The following is a 19577-nucleotide window of genomic DNA, read 5'->3' as shown; positions in this document are numbered from 1 at the left end:
AGTATTGTGATATATTGCATTATGTCTTTGTGATTTATGATGTGTATTATTCCGAGCTTACTGAGTTAGGACCAGAGGGTCCACCCGAGTTGTGGGACCGGAGGGTTCTACTGAGATACATTGACTGGTGGGTCATATTTGAGTATAGCCATGAGAGGCTAATGAGTTATGTGTGGTATTTTGGGGAACTCACTAAGCTTCGTTCTTACCATGTTATGTGTTTCAGGTACTTCTCAGGATCACGGGAAGGCGTCGGCTTGATTGTACACACGAGGCAGAGTTACATTTTGAGTTTTGTGAACTATGTTATGAGAATTACATGATTTTTAAAATGAAAATTTTATTAGAAAATTTACGGTGTTACAGAATTGCCCACGCCTGGGCACGCTTAACTGTTGAGTTCTTATGCCCTCACGCCTTTAAAACATGTTGTGACAAGGAAGGTATCCACACCCCTTATAAGAAAATGTTTCATTCTGCTTCCAATCCGATGTAGGATCAGGTATAACCCACTTTCAAAATTTGAACCATTTCTCTATTTGTACGTGTCATCCTTGCGCAGGGGCCATGCTAATATTCTCTGTATCGTTCCAATTTTATCGGATGTCCTTGAACGCATTTTAAAGTTGTGAAGGCAACAGATCCCATAAGAACTTTGCAGTTAAGCATGCCCGGGCATGAGCAATTTAGGGATGGGTGACACTCTAGGTAGTTTTTGCGCCGGGAGCCCAAAGCAAACAATATTATGATACATGCTAAAGGTAGATGTTACAATCATTATAAGATCCTTTATCATCTAGGGAAGGCCAATGTAGTGGCTGATGCTCTCTACCGCAAGGTGGTCTCAGATCCGATCAGGGATATATGTTTGAGGATGACTGTTATTACTCTGCTATTGGAGCGGATTCGTGAGTCTCAGATTGAGGCTATGAAGGAAGAGAACCAGAAGAGTGAGTGTATTGTGGGTCAGGTGGCTTCCTTTGATTATGATAGTCGTGGGTTGTTGACTCTTCATCGAAGGGTATGGGTTTCGTTCTGGGGCGGTGTGCTTCAGGTTCTGATGGAGGAGGCCCACAAGTGTAGGTTCTCCATCCATCCCGGGGTGACAAATATGTATAGAGATCTTCGTCCTAATTATTAGTGGCCCTACATGAAGCGGGATGTGGCTTGGTATGTGGAGAGGTGCTTGACTTGCAGGAAAGTCAAGGCTGAGCATCAACAACCTCACGACAATATGCAACCGTTGGAGATTTCCATATGGAAATGGGAGGAGATTACCATGGCTTTCATCAGGAAATTACCTCGGACTACGCACATAGTGGATTCGATTTGGGTCATCGTGGATCAGTTGACCAAGAGCACGAATTTCATCCCGACTCAGGAGGGTATTTATGTCGAGAAATTGGTTGAGGTGTATATTAGTGAGGTTGTAGCACGACATGGGGTGCCGGTTTTAGTGGTTTAAGATAGAGATGTCCGGTTTACTTCCAGGTTTTGGAAGAGGTTCCATGATGAGTTGGGTACTCTCTCCATTTCAGCATAACATTCCTTCCATAGACCGATGGTCAGAGCGAGCGGGCTATTTAGACGTTAGAGGATATGCTTCGGGCATGTGTTTTAGACTTTGGTGGGAGTTGGGATACGTATATTCTGATAGCAGAATTTTCGTATAACATCTATAATGCCAACATCGATCAACCTCCTTTTGAGATGCTCTATGGGAGGAAACGCATGACCCTGATTTGTTGGGGTGAGTTCGGTCAGCGGGTTATAGGGAGTACCGAGGTGGTACCTAATACCACTGATTTGATTCAGCAGGTTTAAAGTAGACTCCAGGCAGCTCAGAGTCGGCAGAAGAGCTATGCTGTCAAACACATATCAGATCTAGAGTTCCAGGTGGGGATTTGGTTCTCCTGAAAGTGTCACCTTGGAGGGGTGTCATCCGATTCAAGAAGAGGGGCAAGTTGGGCCCCACGTATATCGGTCCCTTCAGTGTTTTGGCTCGGGTAATTCGGGTCGCAAATCGCTTGGATCTTCCTGATGAGCTCAGTCAAATCCATAGCACGTTCCATGTCTCTCAGTTGCAGAAGTGTTTAGTGGATGATTCCGTAGTGGTTCCATTGGAGGATATTTACGTGGATAACCGCTTGAATTAGATTAAGAGACTGGTGACGATTCTTGACCGGATGAAGAAAACCTTGAGGAACAAGGTTGTTGAGTTGGTGAAAATCCAATGGCAACATCGTAAGCGTTCTAAATGGAAGTGAGAGTTGGAGGATGAGATGAGGGAGCACTACACATAGTTATTTGGAGTAGCGGGCTTCGAGGGCGAAGTCTGATTCAAGTGGGGGGGAAGGAATTGTAGCACTCGAGTTTGGTAAGTTTTGCATTTAACACTTGTTAATCAAAAACTTTGCATTTTGGTCTTTATACTAGTACGCGGGGCGTACTAGGTGGTACGCTTAGCATAGTAGCCTGATTACTTGATCGTGGATCCCATCCACGTATGCATGGCGTACGTGTGCATAAGTGAAACCCAAAATTTTGGGGTTTTCAACCTATTTAAACCTTATGATAGCCTCATTTGGTCATGTTTAGCCAGCCTCCACCTTCCTTTGTACAGAAATCGAAACCCTAGTGTGTTTTTGTGAGTTTTGAGCCTTAAAGAGTGTTTGTTGGTGGTTTATGAAAAAAAAAAAAAAAAAGAGGGCCATTTGGAGAAGTGTCTTGAGCTTGAAGATCTGGGGTTAGCTCATCATTTGCAAGCTTTTGTGGTAAAAAGATCAAATCTTAATGATCCATGATGTTAGATGTAGTTATGTTGTTATTTCTTTTTTTTGATGTTTGAGTCCTTGGAGTGATTGATGAGCTTCATGACTCACTCCAGAAGTATTGGTGTTAGATCTAGGCTTATTTTGGTCCCCTTTTTCATAAAAATACAAGATTTATGGTGTATTTTGGATCATACATGTGTTAAGACCTTTCTTAAGCTCCCTTGAACTCTTGAGCCCCATTAAACCATGCATGTGTGTAAAGTTGCCAACTTTATATGATAAATAGTCATGTAGAATCAAATTTGAGAGTTTGGCTTGAAGTCTCAATGTATTAAGTGCTTAATGGAGTGGGGTGACACACTGGAGAGTAAAGCGTACAAGCTGAGTACACCCCGCATACTCAGCAGGTGGGCTTCTTGGTTTTGGGCCCATGTTTGGACCTTAAGAGATTAAGGTCTTGTTGGGCCATCAAGTTTCTATTTTTGGGCTGATGCTTTTATATTGGGTTCTTTTGGTTGAAGGCCCACGAAGGGATTTGGGCCTAATTTTGAAGATTGGGCCATAATTAGGCTTTGGGTGACCGTTTTTGAAATTGGGCCTTTTTGAATAGTTGGTTTGGGCCTTGGCCTTAGGCCAAGTTAGGTAAAGGGTAAAATGGTCTTATATCCTATTTTAGACTGTGAGTTATGGGTCAGAATCCAATTATTAATTGGATGTTATTTTATGATGATAGCACGAAGATTTTATCGGACCAGCAGACAAGGATTTATCTAAGAGACTCAACAGCTTGAGGTGAGTTTCCTCACTGTGTTTAGCAGGTTGAAGACATCAATGCCGGCCCATGGTTTATTATGTTAGGATGCTTGATGTCTGCATGACTCTTGTATGTGTATGCATTAGTATGTATACCGAACGGGGCTCGATGTCGGGCGAGACCCGATATCTGTATGGTATGCTATTGTCTTTGTGATTATCGCATGTGTTTGTATGATTCTATTTTTATATGCTTACATGTGTACCGGGCGGGGCCTGATATTTGAAAGATCTATATACCGAATGGGGATCAATGTCGGGCGAGTCCCGATGAGGGGCGGGGGCCCAGTATGTGTTTATTATGTATGGTATGTTGTATTTTGGGGGAACTCACTAAGCTTTGTGCTTACGGTTTTCTATTTATGTTTTAGGTACTTCTAGTTCAAAAGGGAAGAGCCTGGATGATTGCAGAGCACACACCACCTCATTCCCTATTTTGTGATTTACTATGATATTTTATGATGTAGTGATACACTTTAATCCATATTGGTTGTATGACAATGTTTAGGATTACCTTTCTATAAATATAAAACTGAAATTTTTGAGTCTTATTTTTGGGATGTTACAAGGGTATTGGCTTAACGTAAATAAATTTAAAAATTAATTCAACAATATTAGAAAAAACTATTTTCTTGGTATTATGCACTGCAAGTATCATTCTTGAATTGATCTTTGTATTCTGGATTGTGTACGTTTGTAACACACGAAACCTCTCTCAATCATTTTCACTCTATCTCTCTTTATCAAGAATCTCTCCCAGATCTCTCCAAGAATGTGGAATCTCTCTCAAATCTCTCTTTGTATGAGAAATCTCTCCAAGAATGTCAAATCTCTCCCAAATCTCTCTTTGTATGATAAATCTCTCCAAGAATGTCAAATCTCTCCCAAATCTCTCGAAGTATGTGAAATCTCTCCCAAATCTCTCTTTGTATGAGAAATCTCTCCAAGAATGTGGAATCTCTCTTTGTATGAGAAATCTCTCCAAGAATATGGAATCTCTCTCAAATCTCTCTTTGTATGAGAAATCTCTCCAAGAATGTCAAATCTCTCCCAAATCTCTCCAAATATGTGGAATCTCTCTTTGTATGAGAAATCTCTCCAAGAATGTGAAATCTCTCCCAAATCTCTCTTTGTATGAGAAATCTCTCCAAGTATGTCAAATCTCTCCCAAATCTCTCCAAGAATGTGGAATTTCTCTCAAATCTCTCTTTATATGAGAAATCTCTCCAAAAATGTGGAATCTCTCCCAAATCTCTCCAAGAATGTGAAATCTCTCCCAAATCTCTCTCAAAACCTCTTTTGGTTTTTCGTAATCAATTGGGGCGTCCCGACACTTGACTTGGTGAAAAACCATACGAAACGGGAAGATACCTTGGAAAATAGCCTCTTAGGGCCGGAACCCTGCTTGAACCGAGGTCAAAGGAGCCAGGCCAAGGAGACCGCAGCCATCCGAAGCCGCAGCCAAGGAGACCGCAGTCGTCCAGCCGCAACGAGCCTTGCTTCCTGACCGCATCAAGACTTCGGACCGCAGCCCTTTTTCCTTCAGATCCGCCTCCGCGACCAAGACCTCCCTTCGGATGTGGACTGCTGATGACTAAGCCTCAGCGCCTCCGGTCCTGGACTTCAGATTTCTTTATTTTTCACCCGGTTTTCGATCATTTCTCCGTTTTAAGTCCGTTTTTAATCATTTTAACGTGAGATTTTCTCCAAAAATCATATTTTAACATATAGACCCTAAATATTCATAATTTAGACATATTTTTATGGAAATATATATATATATATATATATATATATATATATATATATATATATATATATATATTAGAATAAAATCTATTAAGTGAGATTATGAGGTGGAGTGTGAATCTTGCCATAATATTTGACACAAACCACCACCCCATGCCCATTCCTTTGACCAATCCTTGTACTCCTAGTCACTTCAAGACACTATCCCTCTCCTTTCCCAGCAACCCACGTCCAAAGGAGCTAGAGAACACTCTTATCTCTCTTCATTTCCCTCACTTCACACATTTTCCTCATTTTCACCAACAAGATCAAACAACCTTTTCTCTCCAACTTCCTCCCTCAAATTCGAAATTCAAGGCTGATTATCAAGCTTTCTCACACTTTTGGTAAGTATAATTCATCCTCTCTATGATTATTACACTTTCCTTTTTCTCAAATCATTGATTCCTTACACAAACATCATCACATTCTTGTTAGATCTTCGAATCTTCAAGTGATTCTTCAAGTGTTCTTGAGTTGAACACTTCTCTTCTTCAACACTCATCTACTAAGACCACTCAAGGTGAGTTCATACCCCTACATTTTCATGTTTTCTTAAGTTTTTAGGGGGGGGGGGGGGGGGGAATACAAGTTAAAACACCAAGAACATAACTAAACTTTTCTAACAGCTTTCATCAGAAACATTGGACTCCATTCACGGACTGTTTTGTACAACTTAAACATTTTAGTTTTCGAAACTGTTTTAGGTGCAAGCAGTTTCAGTTCTTATCTTTAAAATGAATACTTGCACATCTCTATACGATTTTTCTACAATTTATGGTGATTTTTACAAAACTGTCTATCATTTCAAACACCAATCCGGACCAGTCTGTGATTATGGACTTTTCCACCCAAGTTGGAGGTCATTAAAAATCATGATAAAAATTATGAGTAAACTAGACACATTTTGGAAACTCTCTGAATTTACGGATTTAGTTTTCGACTTCGTATGATTTTTCAATGACTTTTCTAAAACAACGCAGAAAGGTTTAAAATCAGTTAACAACTTATAACCTTTATGACACTTTGTATTATGTTGAGCAAAGTGTATAATAATAAGTTCTAAATATTGAATGTGTTTCCTTGTTAGTTTATCATCATAAACTGAAACTTAGTCATTCATAATAAGATTATTCATTCATTTAGAACACGCATATTAAGCTATAATAAGCATAGTTTATGGATTCATAACACCAATGCATTTTCATAAAAGAGTTCTTATACATTACAAACGTTTTGGGATAAACTATAATAGGTATAGTTTATGTATCATTTACTTTTCAAACTTATTTATCGAAGGTTTTTAGTTTAGTCCACGTAAATCTATTAATGAATAAATTTGTGAGTCATTCGCTTCGGGTTACTTTCAAAGTAACCAATTCAAAAAGTCCTGTAAATTGTAACCAGAGTCTCTTGTAGGGAGAACGTGATAGTTGTGTATAGATCTATATTGGGTTTGACAAACCCACACCTGAGCTGCTTGCAACAGCTAGACCGGCAGGTCTGTGGTGACAAGTGTCATTTAACGGCGACGCCTGAAGAACGTCGTATTACGAGGCCGTCTATGTCAAGTATGGTTATGATAGCTCACATGTGGTATTAACAAATCATAAGATTTACGGGTTCTAACTTTAAATTAGCGAGTTATATCGATTTAGCTCACTGAAATTACTTTAAGTATGGAAAAATACTTGTACGCCTTCATATCAAAAAGGGTTTTATGTCGATTTAAAATCACTTTTTATATCAAAAATTTCAGATATTATTGTATATTTTCAGTCTTGGTATTTAAGACTACACACCATTCATTACGGGAGTTTTCTCAAATCAGAAAGGGTTTTTACGCCAATTTGAAACCACTTTTATATCTTTAAGTATGTCAAATACTTATTCATTTTCGGTCCTGGTATTTAGGATCACATAACTTTCATAAGAAAAATATTGGATTTTTCTTGGTAACATACAAATCCTTACAAAGATCGATTTTCAAACTCTTACAATCAAAAGCTTATGAACTCGCCAACCTTTGTGTTGACACTTTTTCAAAACTACTTGTATTCTCAGGAATTCTGTGAAACAGGAAATCAACAACGTTTTGAGGATGGGACGATAAATCGTCAGACAGTTCATTTTGTATCATAATATAATTGATTTGAATCATGTAAACATATACTTTGGTGTAACTTTTTCAATTATATTTATGATGGTTGTATTTACTTTGAACACTATTATACTCGTTGTTGTGATACTATACATGAAGTCCTCCACCCCCGGACGTTTCCGCCATCCTTAGTTTGGGGGTGTGACAACGTTCTTCGTATTCCATATTGTTAGTAGCATTCCAAAATCACTTTTAATGGGTAATGTAGACAAAGTTCCTCGATAAGGAGTAGTACTAACCCATATTAAGGTACTTATATGGTTGTTATATGGCTAAAACTAAAAAACTACAAAATTAAGATGTTTTGGACTAGTTTGTCATATTTTGGAATTGTTCTATGCATTCCAAAATAGAAAAAATCTTTTGTAAACTAGCATGCAAGTAAATTAGAGAGTATAACTCACTTGGTTTGTTGAATCCATAGTAGATAGCCTTAAAAATCTATGTCCAAAATGTCGGTAGCAACAACTTCTAAGTTTCTATTCCTGGAAGGCTTATTTTCGGTTTTTGGGTATGGTCCCCATATATATATATATATATATATATATATATATATATATATATATATATATATATATATATCATTAAGCAATAGGTACTGGGCTTGGCCCATTATGGTCTGCTTTGGAATGCCCATTCCGAAGAGAGTGGTTACTTTTAGAAAATGGTTATTATTTTTAAAACATGCTAACATGTGGTTGGATTACTCAATTTCCCTTTAAAATTTCAGTGGAACTTGATTGTATTGGTTAAGGATCAACTCAACGCACTAATTAATGGTCGTGTCAAAGTTATAGCTACCTCTCTGTTCACTAGAGTTGTATGTCTTGGTGGTTCGTAAAGCTAAATGACATGTTGTATGGTTCTATTCTAGGATAATACTTTAATAGTGTTAGGTAATCAAATGGAGAAATATAATAAGTTGTTTAGTTCGTTCAACAACTCACATTATCTTTGATTTAGTGGAACCATATTTTCATTGGTGGGAGAGATGATGCTACTAGATGAGGGAAAGTCTTCTTATGAGAAGACAATACCAACAATCAAAGAGATATGTAACGACGTAAAAATTTTAAACAATTTTTCATTTTTCAACAACTTAAAAGTATCATTCAATATTCTCAATTCTCATGTTCAACAAATGACATCATGATAAAAACATATCCCAAGATCATAAAATGAAATCCTCTGCCATTGTGTACGAATCATGTCGGCGCCTTCCCGCGATCCTCACTAGTACCTGAAACACATAAGACATAACACTGTAAGCATAAAAGTTAGTGAGTTCCCCAAAATACCACGTACAACAAATTAGCCACTCAAGGCTATAACTCTGTATGACCCTCTGGTCAATGTGTCTCAGTGGGACCCTCTAGTCCCATAACTCTGGTGGACCCTCTGGTCCTAACTATGTGGACCTTCCGGTCCTAACTCTGTAAAATCTGAATCATACATAGCATAAATCACATAGAAATAATGCAGTGTATCACATCATACAAATAACACATAAGAAACTCTATCACACAATTCTGATTACCACCCTAGGTAAAGTATAGTGAGAAGACTCACCTCGAGTATCTTGGATAATATCTAACTTGGAATACTGATCTAGCCTCCGCCTAACCACATAGACAAATTCCTCAATAAACAACGGCTCTCAAGGCTAGATTAAACCTTTCCTATAATTCCCAGAAGGGTAAAAGACCATTTTACCCCTCCCTGACTCAAAAGTCAAAATGTTGACCAAAATCCAAAAATTCAACAAAAGTCAACAGAGGGCAGTACGCGGCGCGTATCATCTCTGTACGCGGGACGTACGCCGGCGATCCAGAATCGGGGTCTCAACCCCTTACGCTGCGCGTTCCAAGAGTTACGCCCAACGCAAGTCTCAGTTTCAGCTCTTTTTGGTTTTTTGGTCTTAAACGGTTAAGACATGAGCATAAATTCCAGATCAGACTTTTCTAAGGTCACTTAGTCCATAAAGTTGAAACCTTTAAGCCTTTGCATGGGTGTAAAGGTCACCAATCACTCTAAACACCTTTCCTCTTTCCACATTAAGCCAATATCTCATGCATGACTTAATATTCACGTCCAAGATTGGATTTTTATGAACCTTCAACTCGTAATACACTGGAATAGGGCAGATCTAAGCATATGGAGACCATTTGCTCATAAAGTCTCCATCTTGGGACCAAAAACCCTAAAAATTGGTCCATGAAGCACAAATCAAAAATGACAAGGAAAGCTTTGAGCTTTTACCTCTAAAAGAAGATTCAACCTCTGTAGAACTCGGATCTACTCTTGTCCACCCACTTCTAGCTCTTATAATGGCCTCCTCTTCTCCTTCACCACCTTAAAATGACACTTTCAAGCTTAAGAACACACACATACAAGCTTATAACGAATTTTTGCTCTCTTTGAGTTTCACTCACTGAAGTATGGTGGGTGGGGTAAGGGTCTTATCATTCCTTTTATAGTGCACAAGTCTCATTTAGGGTTTTGAGTTTGGGCCCACTACGCCCAGCGTAGCTTATGGTACGCCCAGCGTACCGGGTGGACTTCGCGTCTATAATAGGCCCATGAATACGTGCAACGTACCTTATCAGTACGCCCAACGTACTCACTAGCAACACTTTCACTTTTAGGAGGGTTAAACTTGACAACTTTAAAAGAAGAAGGGAAAAAGAGATGCACCTAAATTTCTGGATGTTACAATTCTCCCCCTCTAGAACCAGATTTCGCCCTCGAAGTCTCATGCCGCAAACAACTCCGGATGCTGCTCTCGCATCTCCAACTCCGGCTCCCAAGTCAGCTCGGACCCTCTCCGATGTTGCCACTGGACCTGAACTAGGGGCACTTCCTTATTTCTCAGAACCTTGATCTTCTGATCCACTATTGCGATTGGTCTCACAACGTAGTTCAGGCTCGCATCCACCTGAATATCCTCCAGTGGTACCACTGCTGTCTCGTCGGCAATACACTTCCTCAACTAGGACATAGGGAAGGTATCATGTATCCGGCTCAACTCCACAGGTAGCTCCAAACGGTATGCTACCCTGCCCACCCTAGCGGTCACCCTGAAAGGACCAATGTACCAGGGTCCCATCTTGCCTCTCTTCTGGAATCGGATCACTCCCTTCCAAGGAGATACCTTCAGGAGTACGAAGTCTCCCACCTAGAACTCGAGCTCGGACCGTCGCCTATCCGCATATCTCTTCTTGCGACTCTGAGCTGTTAACAACCTCTGTCTGACCTGATGTATCTTCTCTGTCGTCCGAAGCACTATCTCAGTGCTGCCCATCACTCGATGCCCTACGTCTCCCCAGCAGATGGGAGTCCGACACCACCTCCCACACAACAACTCAAAGGGAGGCATACCAATACTCGAATGGTGGCTATTGTTATAGGAAAACTCAGCCAACGGAAAATACGTGTCCCAACTTCCTCCGAAGTCGAACACACATGCTCGAAGCATGTCCTCGAGCGTCTGAATCGTCCGCACACTCTGTCCGTCCATTTGTGGGTGGTAAGCGGTACTGAAATGCAGCCTCGTGCCCAACTCCTCATGGAACTTCTTCCAGAACCTGGAAGTGAAACGTACATCTCGATCTGACACAATCGAGATCGGTACTCTATGCTGCGATACCATCTCCCTCACATACAACTCTTCCAGTCTCTCTGCAGAAGAGCTCTCACTGATAGCAAGGAAGTGAGCGCTCTTCGTCATTCGGCCGATGATCACCCAAATTGCATCGACACCCCTCGCGGTCCTTGGAAATTCGGTGATAAAGTCCATAGAAATTTGTTCCCATTTCCACTGGGGAACCTCAAGTGGCTGTAACTTGCCATGTGGAGGCTGGTGCTCGGCCTTGACCCTACGACACGTCAAGCACCTCTCAACGAACCATGCAACATCCCTCTTCATACATGGCCACCAATAGTCTCTCTTCAGGTCCAAATACATCTTAGTGGCCCCGAGATGGATCGATAACCTCAACCTGTGTGCCTCCTCCATTAGGATGGTACGTGCCCCGCCCCCAAACGGCACCCAAATCTGACCCTGAAAGGTCATAAGCCCTCGACTATCGGTAACGAACTCAGGTACCTGCCCGATCACCCGCTCTCTCTTGTGGTTCTCCGGTCTCACTGCCTCTTCCTGGGCCTCCCAAATGGTGTCCAACACCAGAGTCGTCATCGTCAACCTCATACAAACGTCTCGTATCGGGGCACTCTCCGCCCTACGGCTCAGGGCATCAGCTACAACGTTAGCCTTACCCGGGTGGTACATGATCTCACGATCATAATCCTTTACCACATCCAACCATCTCCTCTGGCACAAATTCAGGTTGGGCTGATCCATCAAATACTTCAAGCTCTTGTGGTCCGTGTATATGGTACACCGAACCCCATACAAATAGTGACGCCAGATCTTGAGGGCGAACACCACTGCTCCCAACTCCAGATCATGGGTGGGATACCTCGTCTCATGAGGCTTTAGCTGCCTCGATGTGTATGTTATCACGTGCCCTCTCTGCTTCAGCACCATACCCAGCCCCGATATCGATGCGTCACAATACACCACAAAATCCTCCATCCCCTCTAGAAGGGCTAACACCGGGGCTTCGCACAATCTCTGGCGAAAGTGTCTCGAATGAGGCCTGATGCTCAGGACCCCAACTAAAAGCCACACCCTTCTGGGTCAACCTAGTGATAGGAACGATAATCTTGGAGAAATCCTTGATAAATCTCCGATAATAGCCGGCCAACCCCAGAAAACTCCTGATCTCGGTGGGGGATCTCGGCACCTTCCAACTCATCACAACCTCAATCTTGGCCGGATCGACCAATATCCCATTCTGGTTAACGAGATGCCCCATGAATTGAACCTCTCGTAACCAGAAATCGCACTTGGAGAATTTGGCGTAAAGCCTCTCCGATCTCAGAACTCTGAGGATCTCCCTCAAATGCTCCTCATGCTGCTCTCTGGATCTCGAATACACCAATATACCATTGATGAATACGATCACCGAACGATCCAACATCGGTCTGCACACCCTGTTCATGAGATCCATGAACGCCGCCGGTGCATTGGTGAGCCCAAAAGGCATCACCACGAACTTGTTATGCCCATAACGAGTCCTGAACATCATCTTTTGGATATCCTCATCCTGCACTCTCATCTGATGATATACAGACCTCAAATCAATCATGGAGAACCAAGACGCTCCATGCAACTGATCGAACAGATCATTGATCCTCGGTAAGGGGTAACGGTTCTTGACCGTCAACTTGTTTAATTCCTGGTAATTAATGCACATTCGGTGTGAACCATCCTTCTTCTAAACAAAAAGGATCGGCGCTCCCCACGGTGAGCTACTCGGTCGAATAAACCCCTTCCCCAGCAGCTCCTGAAGCTGTGAGGATAACTCTTGCATCTTAGGCGGCGTAAGGCGATAGGGTGCCTTGGCGATAGGCGCCGCTCTCGTAACTAAATCGATGCGAAACTCCACTTGCCTCTCGGGAGGCACACCCAGCAACTCCTCAAGGAAAACTTTCAGGAACTCTAGCACTATCGTTACATCATCAAACGACTCGGCCTCTCCGCGGCCACTCGTGTATCTATCACATATGCCACAAACCCACTACAGCCCTACTGTAGACTCTGCCTCGCTCTAGCAGCCGAACAGAACGCTGATCCAGAATGGGTAACCTCATCGTATATCGTAAGAACTCCCCCACTAGGGTCTCGTATGGTCACTAGCTGTCGCTCACAGTTGATAACCGCTTCAAATCTGCTCAACTAGTCCATGCCCACGATGACATTGACATCCCTCATCGCAATCGGGACCAGATCAATCGGGAACTCAGCACCGAAGATCTCGAGTACATATCCTCGAATCACATCAGTGGCACACACCGCTCGCTCATCAGCTATGGAAACTTGTAGAGGTTGACTCAACGCCTATCGAGAGATACTGATGTGCTGACTAAAGGCTAACGACACAAAAGATCGACTCGCACCCGAGTCAAATAACACCAAAGCAGGTACAAAACTCACAAGAAAAGTACCTATGCATACCATAATATAAGCACAACATCTCAAACTCAAAATAAATAGATGAAAGAATACATACCAGCCACAACATCGGGCGCTGCGTGGACCTCCTCCGCTGTTAACTGGAAGGCTCTCCCGCGAGCCTTCGGCGCTTCGGCCTTCACTGGCCGAATCTCGGTAGCTCGTACGGCAGCATGGTCATATCCATGTGGTGCTCCCTGCGCCAACCCACGCAGCTGTGGACACTCGGCCTTCCGATGGCCGGTCTGGTTGCAGTGAAAGCAGACTGCAAATCCCTTGGGGCAATCCTTAGCCATGTGCCCCTCCTTGCCACATTTGTAGCAAGACCCTGCTCGGGAAATCCCCTCATGACTCTTGCCGCACTTACCACAAGTGCGGCCCCTCTGGTTCCCTGGTCTCGAATCGGCGGGCTTTGCCCCTTGGCTGTCGGTTGGGGCTGAGCTGATCGCCGATCCCTCCCCTAAGACTCTGCATCCTCCCTGGCCTCTCAAGCTCGATCTCCCTCTTCCGAGCATTCGCCTGGAGCTTGGTGAATGTCTGGTACATCGAGTTCGCCACGAACTCGCGAATTCCCCTCCTCAGTATACTCAGATATTGGCTCATGCGTGCCTGCTCAGAAGACACATGCTCGGGGCAGAACATTGCCCTCTCGTGAAACATCCGTGTGATCACCGTCACGGACTCCGCCCCCTGCTTGAGGGACAAGAACTCCTGTGCCAACCGTTCCCTCTCCACCAGGGGAACATACTCATCCTTGAACATGGTGGTGAACCTGTCCCAGGTCACCACCGAAACCTCCGCAGTAGTGAAATATGTCGTCACAAACATCCACCAGTCCTTCGCTCCCAAGCGAAGCTGGTTCAGTGCAAACCGAACCCTCAGATGATCCAGACACAAACAGGTGTAGAATCATCCCTCGATATCAGAAATCCATCTCACCGCAGAAATCAGATCAAGCGTCCCGTCAAACTCCGGTGGCTTCGTGTTGCTGAACTCCCAGAACAGCAACGAGTCACCCTCCTGAGGTCTAGTAGCAGCCACAACTGCAGTAGCTGCAGCAGCTGTAGCCTCAGTAACCGCTTCGTATCTCTCGTCAAATGTCACAATCAAGGTGGTCTTGATAGACCCAAACATCTCCGGTATTTCCGCTCGGGATAGCCGCAGCCACCTCATCGTGGATCATCTGACGAAGCTCCTCGTCACTCACGTTGTTGGTCTCTGGTTTGTGGCGTGTCCCAACCATGATGTCTCTGAAATACAACATAAAAATATCAGAGACTCGCTCGAATGTACTCGCACTCGATAACTCAACCCTACTTTCTCCCTAGTACCCTAAGGATTCTTACTTGGACTGCGCACTGATCCGGTGTCTTCAGTAGTACGGGCCCTATACTACCGTCCACACCATATCAGTATTCACCCCAAGTCCTCCTCCTAGGATCCCAGATCACAAGTACTCTAATCTCACTATGCATAGGCTACTCTCTAGTAGACATCTTGTAAGCTCCTCGTTGCTACCTACTCACTCTCAAGCATCTCATAGTAGCAGTAATCTCCTAGGCTAAGGCATCACAAATCAGGCCACTCTAGTCCTAATATGAATACTTAGCCTACTCTAGCATGCATAACATATCATATCATATCTCATAACACATAATGTAAGGGTATTTTGGGAAATCACCGTTCGGGCGCTGGCTGATCATACACACTGCTCTGATCTGCTCATTTCAAAACCTTTTACTCTTTTAGAAAATTGTTTTATTGTGAAAAATTTCTCAAATCCTCAGTTTGAGTTCAAATACTCCCGAAGGTGCATCCGAATCCCTCAAACCAAGGCTCTGATACCAACTTGTCACGACATAAAATTTTTAAACAATTTTTCATTTTTCAACAACATAAAAGTATCATTCAATACTCTCAATTCTCATGTTCAACAAATGACATCATGATAAAAACATATCCCAAGATCATAAAATGAAATCCTCTGCTAGTGTGTACGAATCATGTCGGCGCTTTCCTGCGATCCTCACTAGTACAAGAAACACATAACACTGTAAGCCTAAAAGCTTAGTGATTTCCCCAAAATACCACGTACAACAAATTAGCCACTCGAGGCTATAACTTTGTATGATCCTCTGGTCAATGTGTCTCAGTGGGACCTTCCAGTCCCATAACACAGGTGGACCCTCTGGTCCTAACTCTGTGGACCTTCTGGTCCTAACTCTGTGGACCTTTCAGTCCTAACTCTGTAAACTCTAAATCATACATAACATAAATCACATAGAAATAATGCAGTGTATCACATCATACAAATGACACATAAGACACTCTATCACACAACTCTGATTACCACCCTAGGTAAAGTATAGTGAGAAGACTCGGGTATCTCGGATAAACTCTAACTTGGAATACTGATCTAGCCTTCGCCTAACCACATAGACAAATTCCTCAATAAACAACGACTCTCAAAGCTAGATTAAACCTTTCCTATAATTCCCAGAAGGGTAAGTCTCAAGAGTTACCCCCAGCGTAAGTCTCGGTTTCAGCTCTTTTTGGTTTTTTGGTCTTAAACGGTTAAGACATGAGCTCAAATTCCAGATCTGAATTTTCTAAGGTCACTTAATCCATAAAGTTGAAACCTTTAAGCCTTTGCATGGCTATAAAGGTCACCAATCACTCTAAACACCTTTCCTCTTTCCACATTAAGTCGATATCTCATGCATGACTTAATATTCACGTCCAAGATTGGACTTTTATGAACCTTCAACTCGTAATACATTGGAATAGGGTAGATCTAAGCATATGGAGACCATTTGCTCATAAAGTCTCCATCTTGGGACCAAAAACCCTAAAAATTGGTCCATGAAGCACAAATCAAAAATGACAAGGAAAGCTTTGAGCTTTTTACCTCTAAAAGAAGCTCCAACCTCTGTAGAACTCAGATCTACTCTTGTCCACCAACTTCTAGCTCCTATAATGCCTCCTCTTCTCCTTCACCACCTTGAAATGGCACTTTCAAGTTTAAGAACACACACACACAAGCTTATAATGGGTTTTTGCTCTCTTAGGGTTTCACTCACTGAAGTATGGTGGCTGTGATAAGGGTCTTATCATTCCTTTTATAGTGCACAAGTCTCATTTAGGGTTTTGAGTCTGGGCCCGCTACGCCCAATGTAGCTTAAGGTACGCCCAACGTACCGGGTGGAGTTTGCGTCCATAACAGGCCCATGAGTACGCGTAGCGTACCTTATCAGTACGCCCAGCGTACTCACTAGCAACACTTTCACTTTTAGGATGGTTAAACTTGACAACTTTAAAAGAAGAAAGGTAAAAGAGATGCACCTGAAATTTCTGGATGTTACAAGATGTGTCTGCAAAAAAGGTGAACTTCTTGCTATTGAGGTCACTTGATGGTTTTGGTCTAGTGATTTTAGGTGATTGTTTCTGATTCATGACTACTAAAAGAAGACTTGGGTCGTTTCCAAGCATGAGCACTGACATGAGACCACCAGAGGATGTATATATAAAGGTGTATAGATTTCGGATAATCTTATGTAACACCGGGTTTCGATTATGTTTTTCATATATTTTATTGGTAGTTTTAAAGTCCAAGAAATGGTAGAAGCAATGAGCGAAGCAGGAGGCAAGAATGAATAAAACACAATTTTTTCAGATTTTATCCTGGAGGCACGAAGCGTCTCTGTTTATTCATATGCAACTAATATGTTTTATATAGGCATTGGGTGCCCATAAAGGGAGAGGAGCACCCATGCCCATGGGTTGATGTCATTTTCTTGGGATTTAGGCCTATTTAAGAGCATAAGACCCTAAGGTTTAGTTATTTTCAGCCTCCACTACCATAAAACACCTCTAATGAAACCTTAGCCACCATCAAGTGATTGGAGTTCATCCTCTCTCCTATAACTATTTTGGTGCTCTTTTGGTGCTCTAGAGTGAAAAAATAAGAAAGATTGTTCAATGAAGCTTTTTATTTGAAGAGATCAACCTAATTCAAATTCTGGACCTTTATAAGTCTGAAAAATATAAGCTTTATTGCTTTTTATCTTTAGATCTAAGAGATGTTTGTGTTTTCGTCCATTTTAATGAAGTTTTGGTCCCCTTGGGGATTGATCTTTGGAGTTTGGAAAACTCCAAGGAATTAGCATCATGTTTTACCTCAAATCTAGCCTTTTAAGTGAGCTTTGAGTGCATTCTTGTTCTCTCCTTTCTCCATGCATCTAGAAAGATACATTGTTAGACCTTTTATGGATTAAGGTTTTCGATCTTGCTTGTTTGCAACATTTTAATAGATAAAGTTGGAAACATTATCTATTTAGACACAATTGAGATTCAGATATGAGATTTTGGACTACTAACTTAATGGATTAAGTCATTTATCAAGTAGAATAGGCTTTGGGTGCGACGCACCTTCTGGAGGGTTCGATGCGTCTTCGAGTTTTTCAAGTTCGCTTTTGAATTGTCTAGCATATCAACTATTTTATCCTCTAATGAGTACGAGGCATTGGGCATCTTTTGACCAGAATGTTGACTTTTAACTTTTTGACTAAGTTTGACATTGGGTCAAACATTTGGGTTTTGGGTTATAGATTGAGGTTTGACCTTTATTGGGTGTTTAGGTGGTTCGTGAGACCGACCTTGGAGGTTTACTCATGCAGTTGTGATTTATGGGCTTTTAACAAGGTGATAATTGTCACTCTATTACTTATGACATAGTGTTATGATATGATAGTAGGCTTAGCTAGATTAGTAGGGTCTTGCTTGTTGTTTGTATATGTACATGCTTTGTTGGGTTGAAACATACTTGTTGGGTTGAAACAGACCCGTTTGGTTGAAACATACATGTTGGGTTGAAGCAGACGCGTTCGGTTGAAACAAACATGTTGGGTTTAAATAGATCCATTCGGTTGAAACATAACTGTTGGGTTGAAAGAAACCCGTGCGGTTGAAACAGAAATGTTCGGTTGAAAACGACCCATTACTATTATGTATAGTTTTCTGTGTTGTATGTGATATTTTGAGTAAATCAGTAAGTTTTGACTTACAATTGTGAATTAAATGTTTTTTAGGTATTTTCTTTGTTGGATGAGAAGACGAATACATGACTGTATACACGCATCAACAATTTTTATGTTTTGAGAATTCTGCGATAATTTTATTTATACTTTGATCTTGGATTTTAGATTCTGATTTTATGAACAAATGGTTTTATCTTGTTTATGGTCTTATAAAAATGGGTATTTAACTTATTTAAAAATGAAAAATTATTTATTATAAAAATTTGGGACGTTTCAATTCATATTAATTAGATTTTTTATGTTGTATTTTATGAAAATTTAAATTTAACTCCAACACAAATAAATACTTTTATTATATTTGGTTTTAAAATACGAAAAAGTATATCATTATAAACCTAGAAATTGAAAATACAATTATTTTCGGTCGTTAAATGGTAGCCTTCATGAAAAGTTTCTCCGATCCAAAATTTGTTAAATGATGTCCTCCTCAATCTCTCTGTCATTCACTTCGATCGTACAATGTGATATATACGTGTGCAAGCTATTCTTCTTGAATGTACTATTCATGGGTGGTAAAAGTAGTCTTTCAAACATAACTTTGTATCATTTCAAAACCTCCGTTTCGTTATTACCCAATCACTAAGATTAAAAAACAAACGAATTCCCAAACTACCATAAAACTTGGTCTGTTAGTAAATCATAAACCAATATTGCTAGAATTGGAAATGGCAATTCTTTTTTCTTTTTACCAATCCAAAATGTCATGGTTTTTAAATTTCTCAACACTCAAGCACTCTATAAAATTTGATGTCAAATATTTTATAATTCGCTACTTGGGATGGTAGAATATTATAAGGTTGAGTATTTGTATTTCGGTCTACTGCAGATGATTACCATATCCTCTCGTCGTATCATCAATAATTGAATTA

General features: G+C 41.4%; 1 non-coding gene across 1 annotated transcript; it reads right to left on the bottom strand.

The window, feature by feature from the left end:
• Nucleotides 1-516: 516 nt before the first annotated feature.
• On the bottom strand, nt 517-615 carry LOC145077419 (U6 spliceosomal RNA). The gene has a single exon (XR_013693165.1). It is a non-coding gene; the product is annotated as a U6 spliceosomal RNA (small nuclear RNA).
• Nucleotides 616-19577: the final 18962 nt, after the last annotated feature.

Source organism: Lactuca serriola, chromosome 9 (genome assembly GCF_051521515.1).
Source record: "Lactuca serriola cultivar US96UC23 chromosome 9, Lser_US96UC23_V15, whole genome shotgun sequence".
In the NCBI taxonomy this organism is placed as follows: domain Eukaryota; kingdom Viridiplantae; phylum Streptophyta; class Magnoliopsida; order Asterales; family Asteraceae; genus Lactuca; species Lactuca serriola.
The sequence above is the reverse complement of the archived record's forward strand: the minus strand, read 5'-3'. Positions and strand labels throughout refer to the sequence as shown.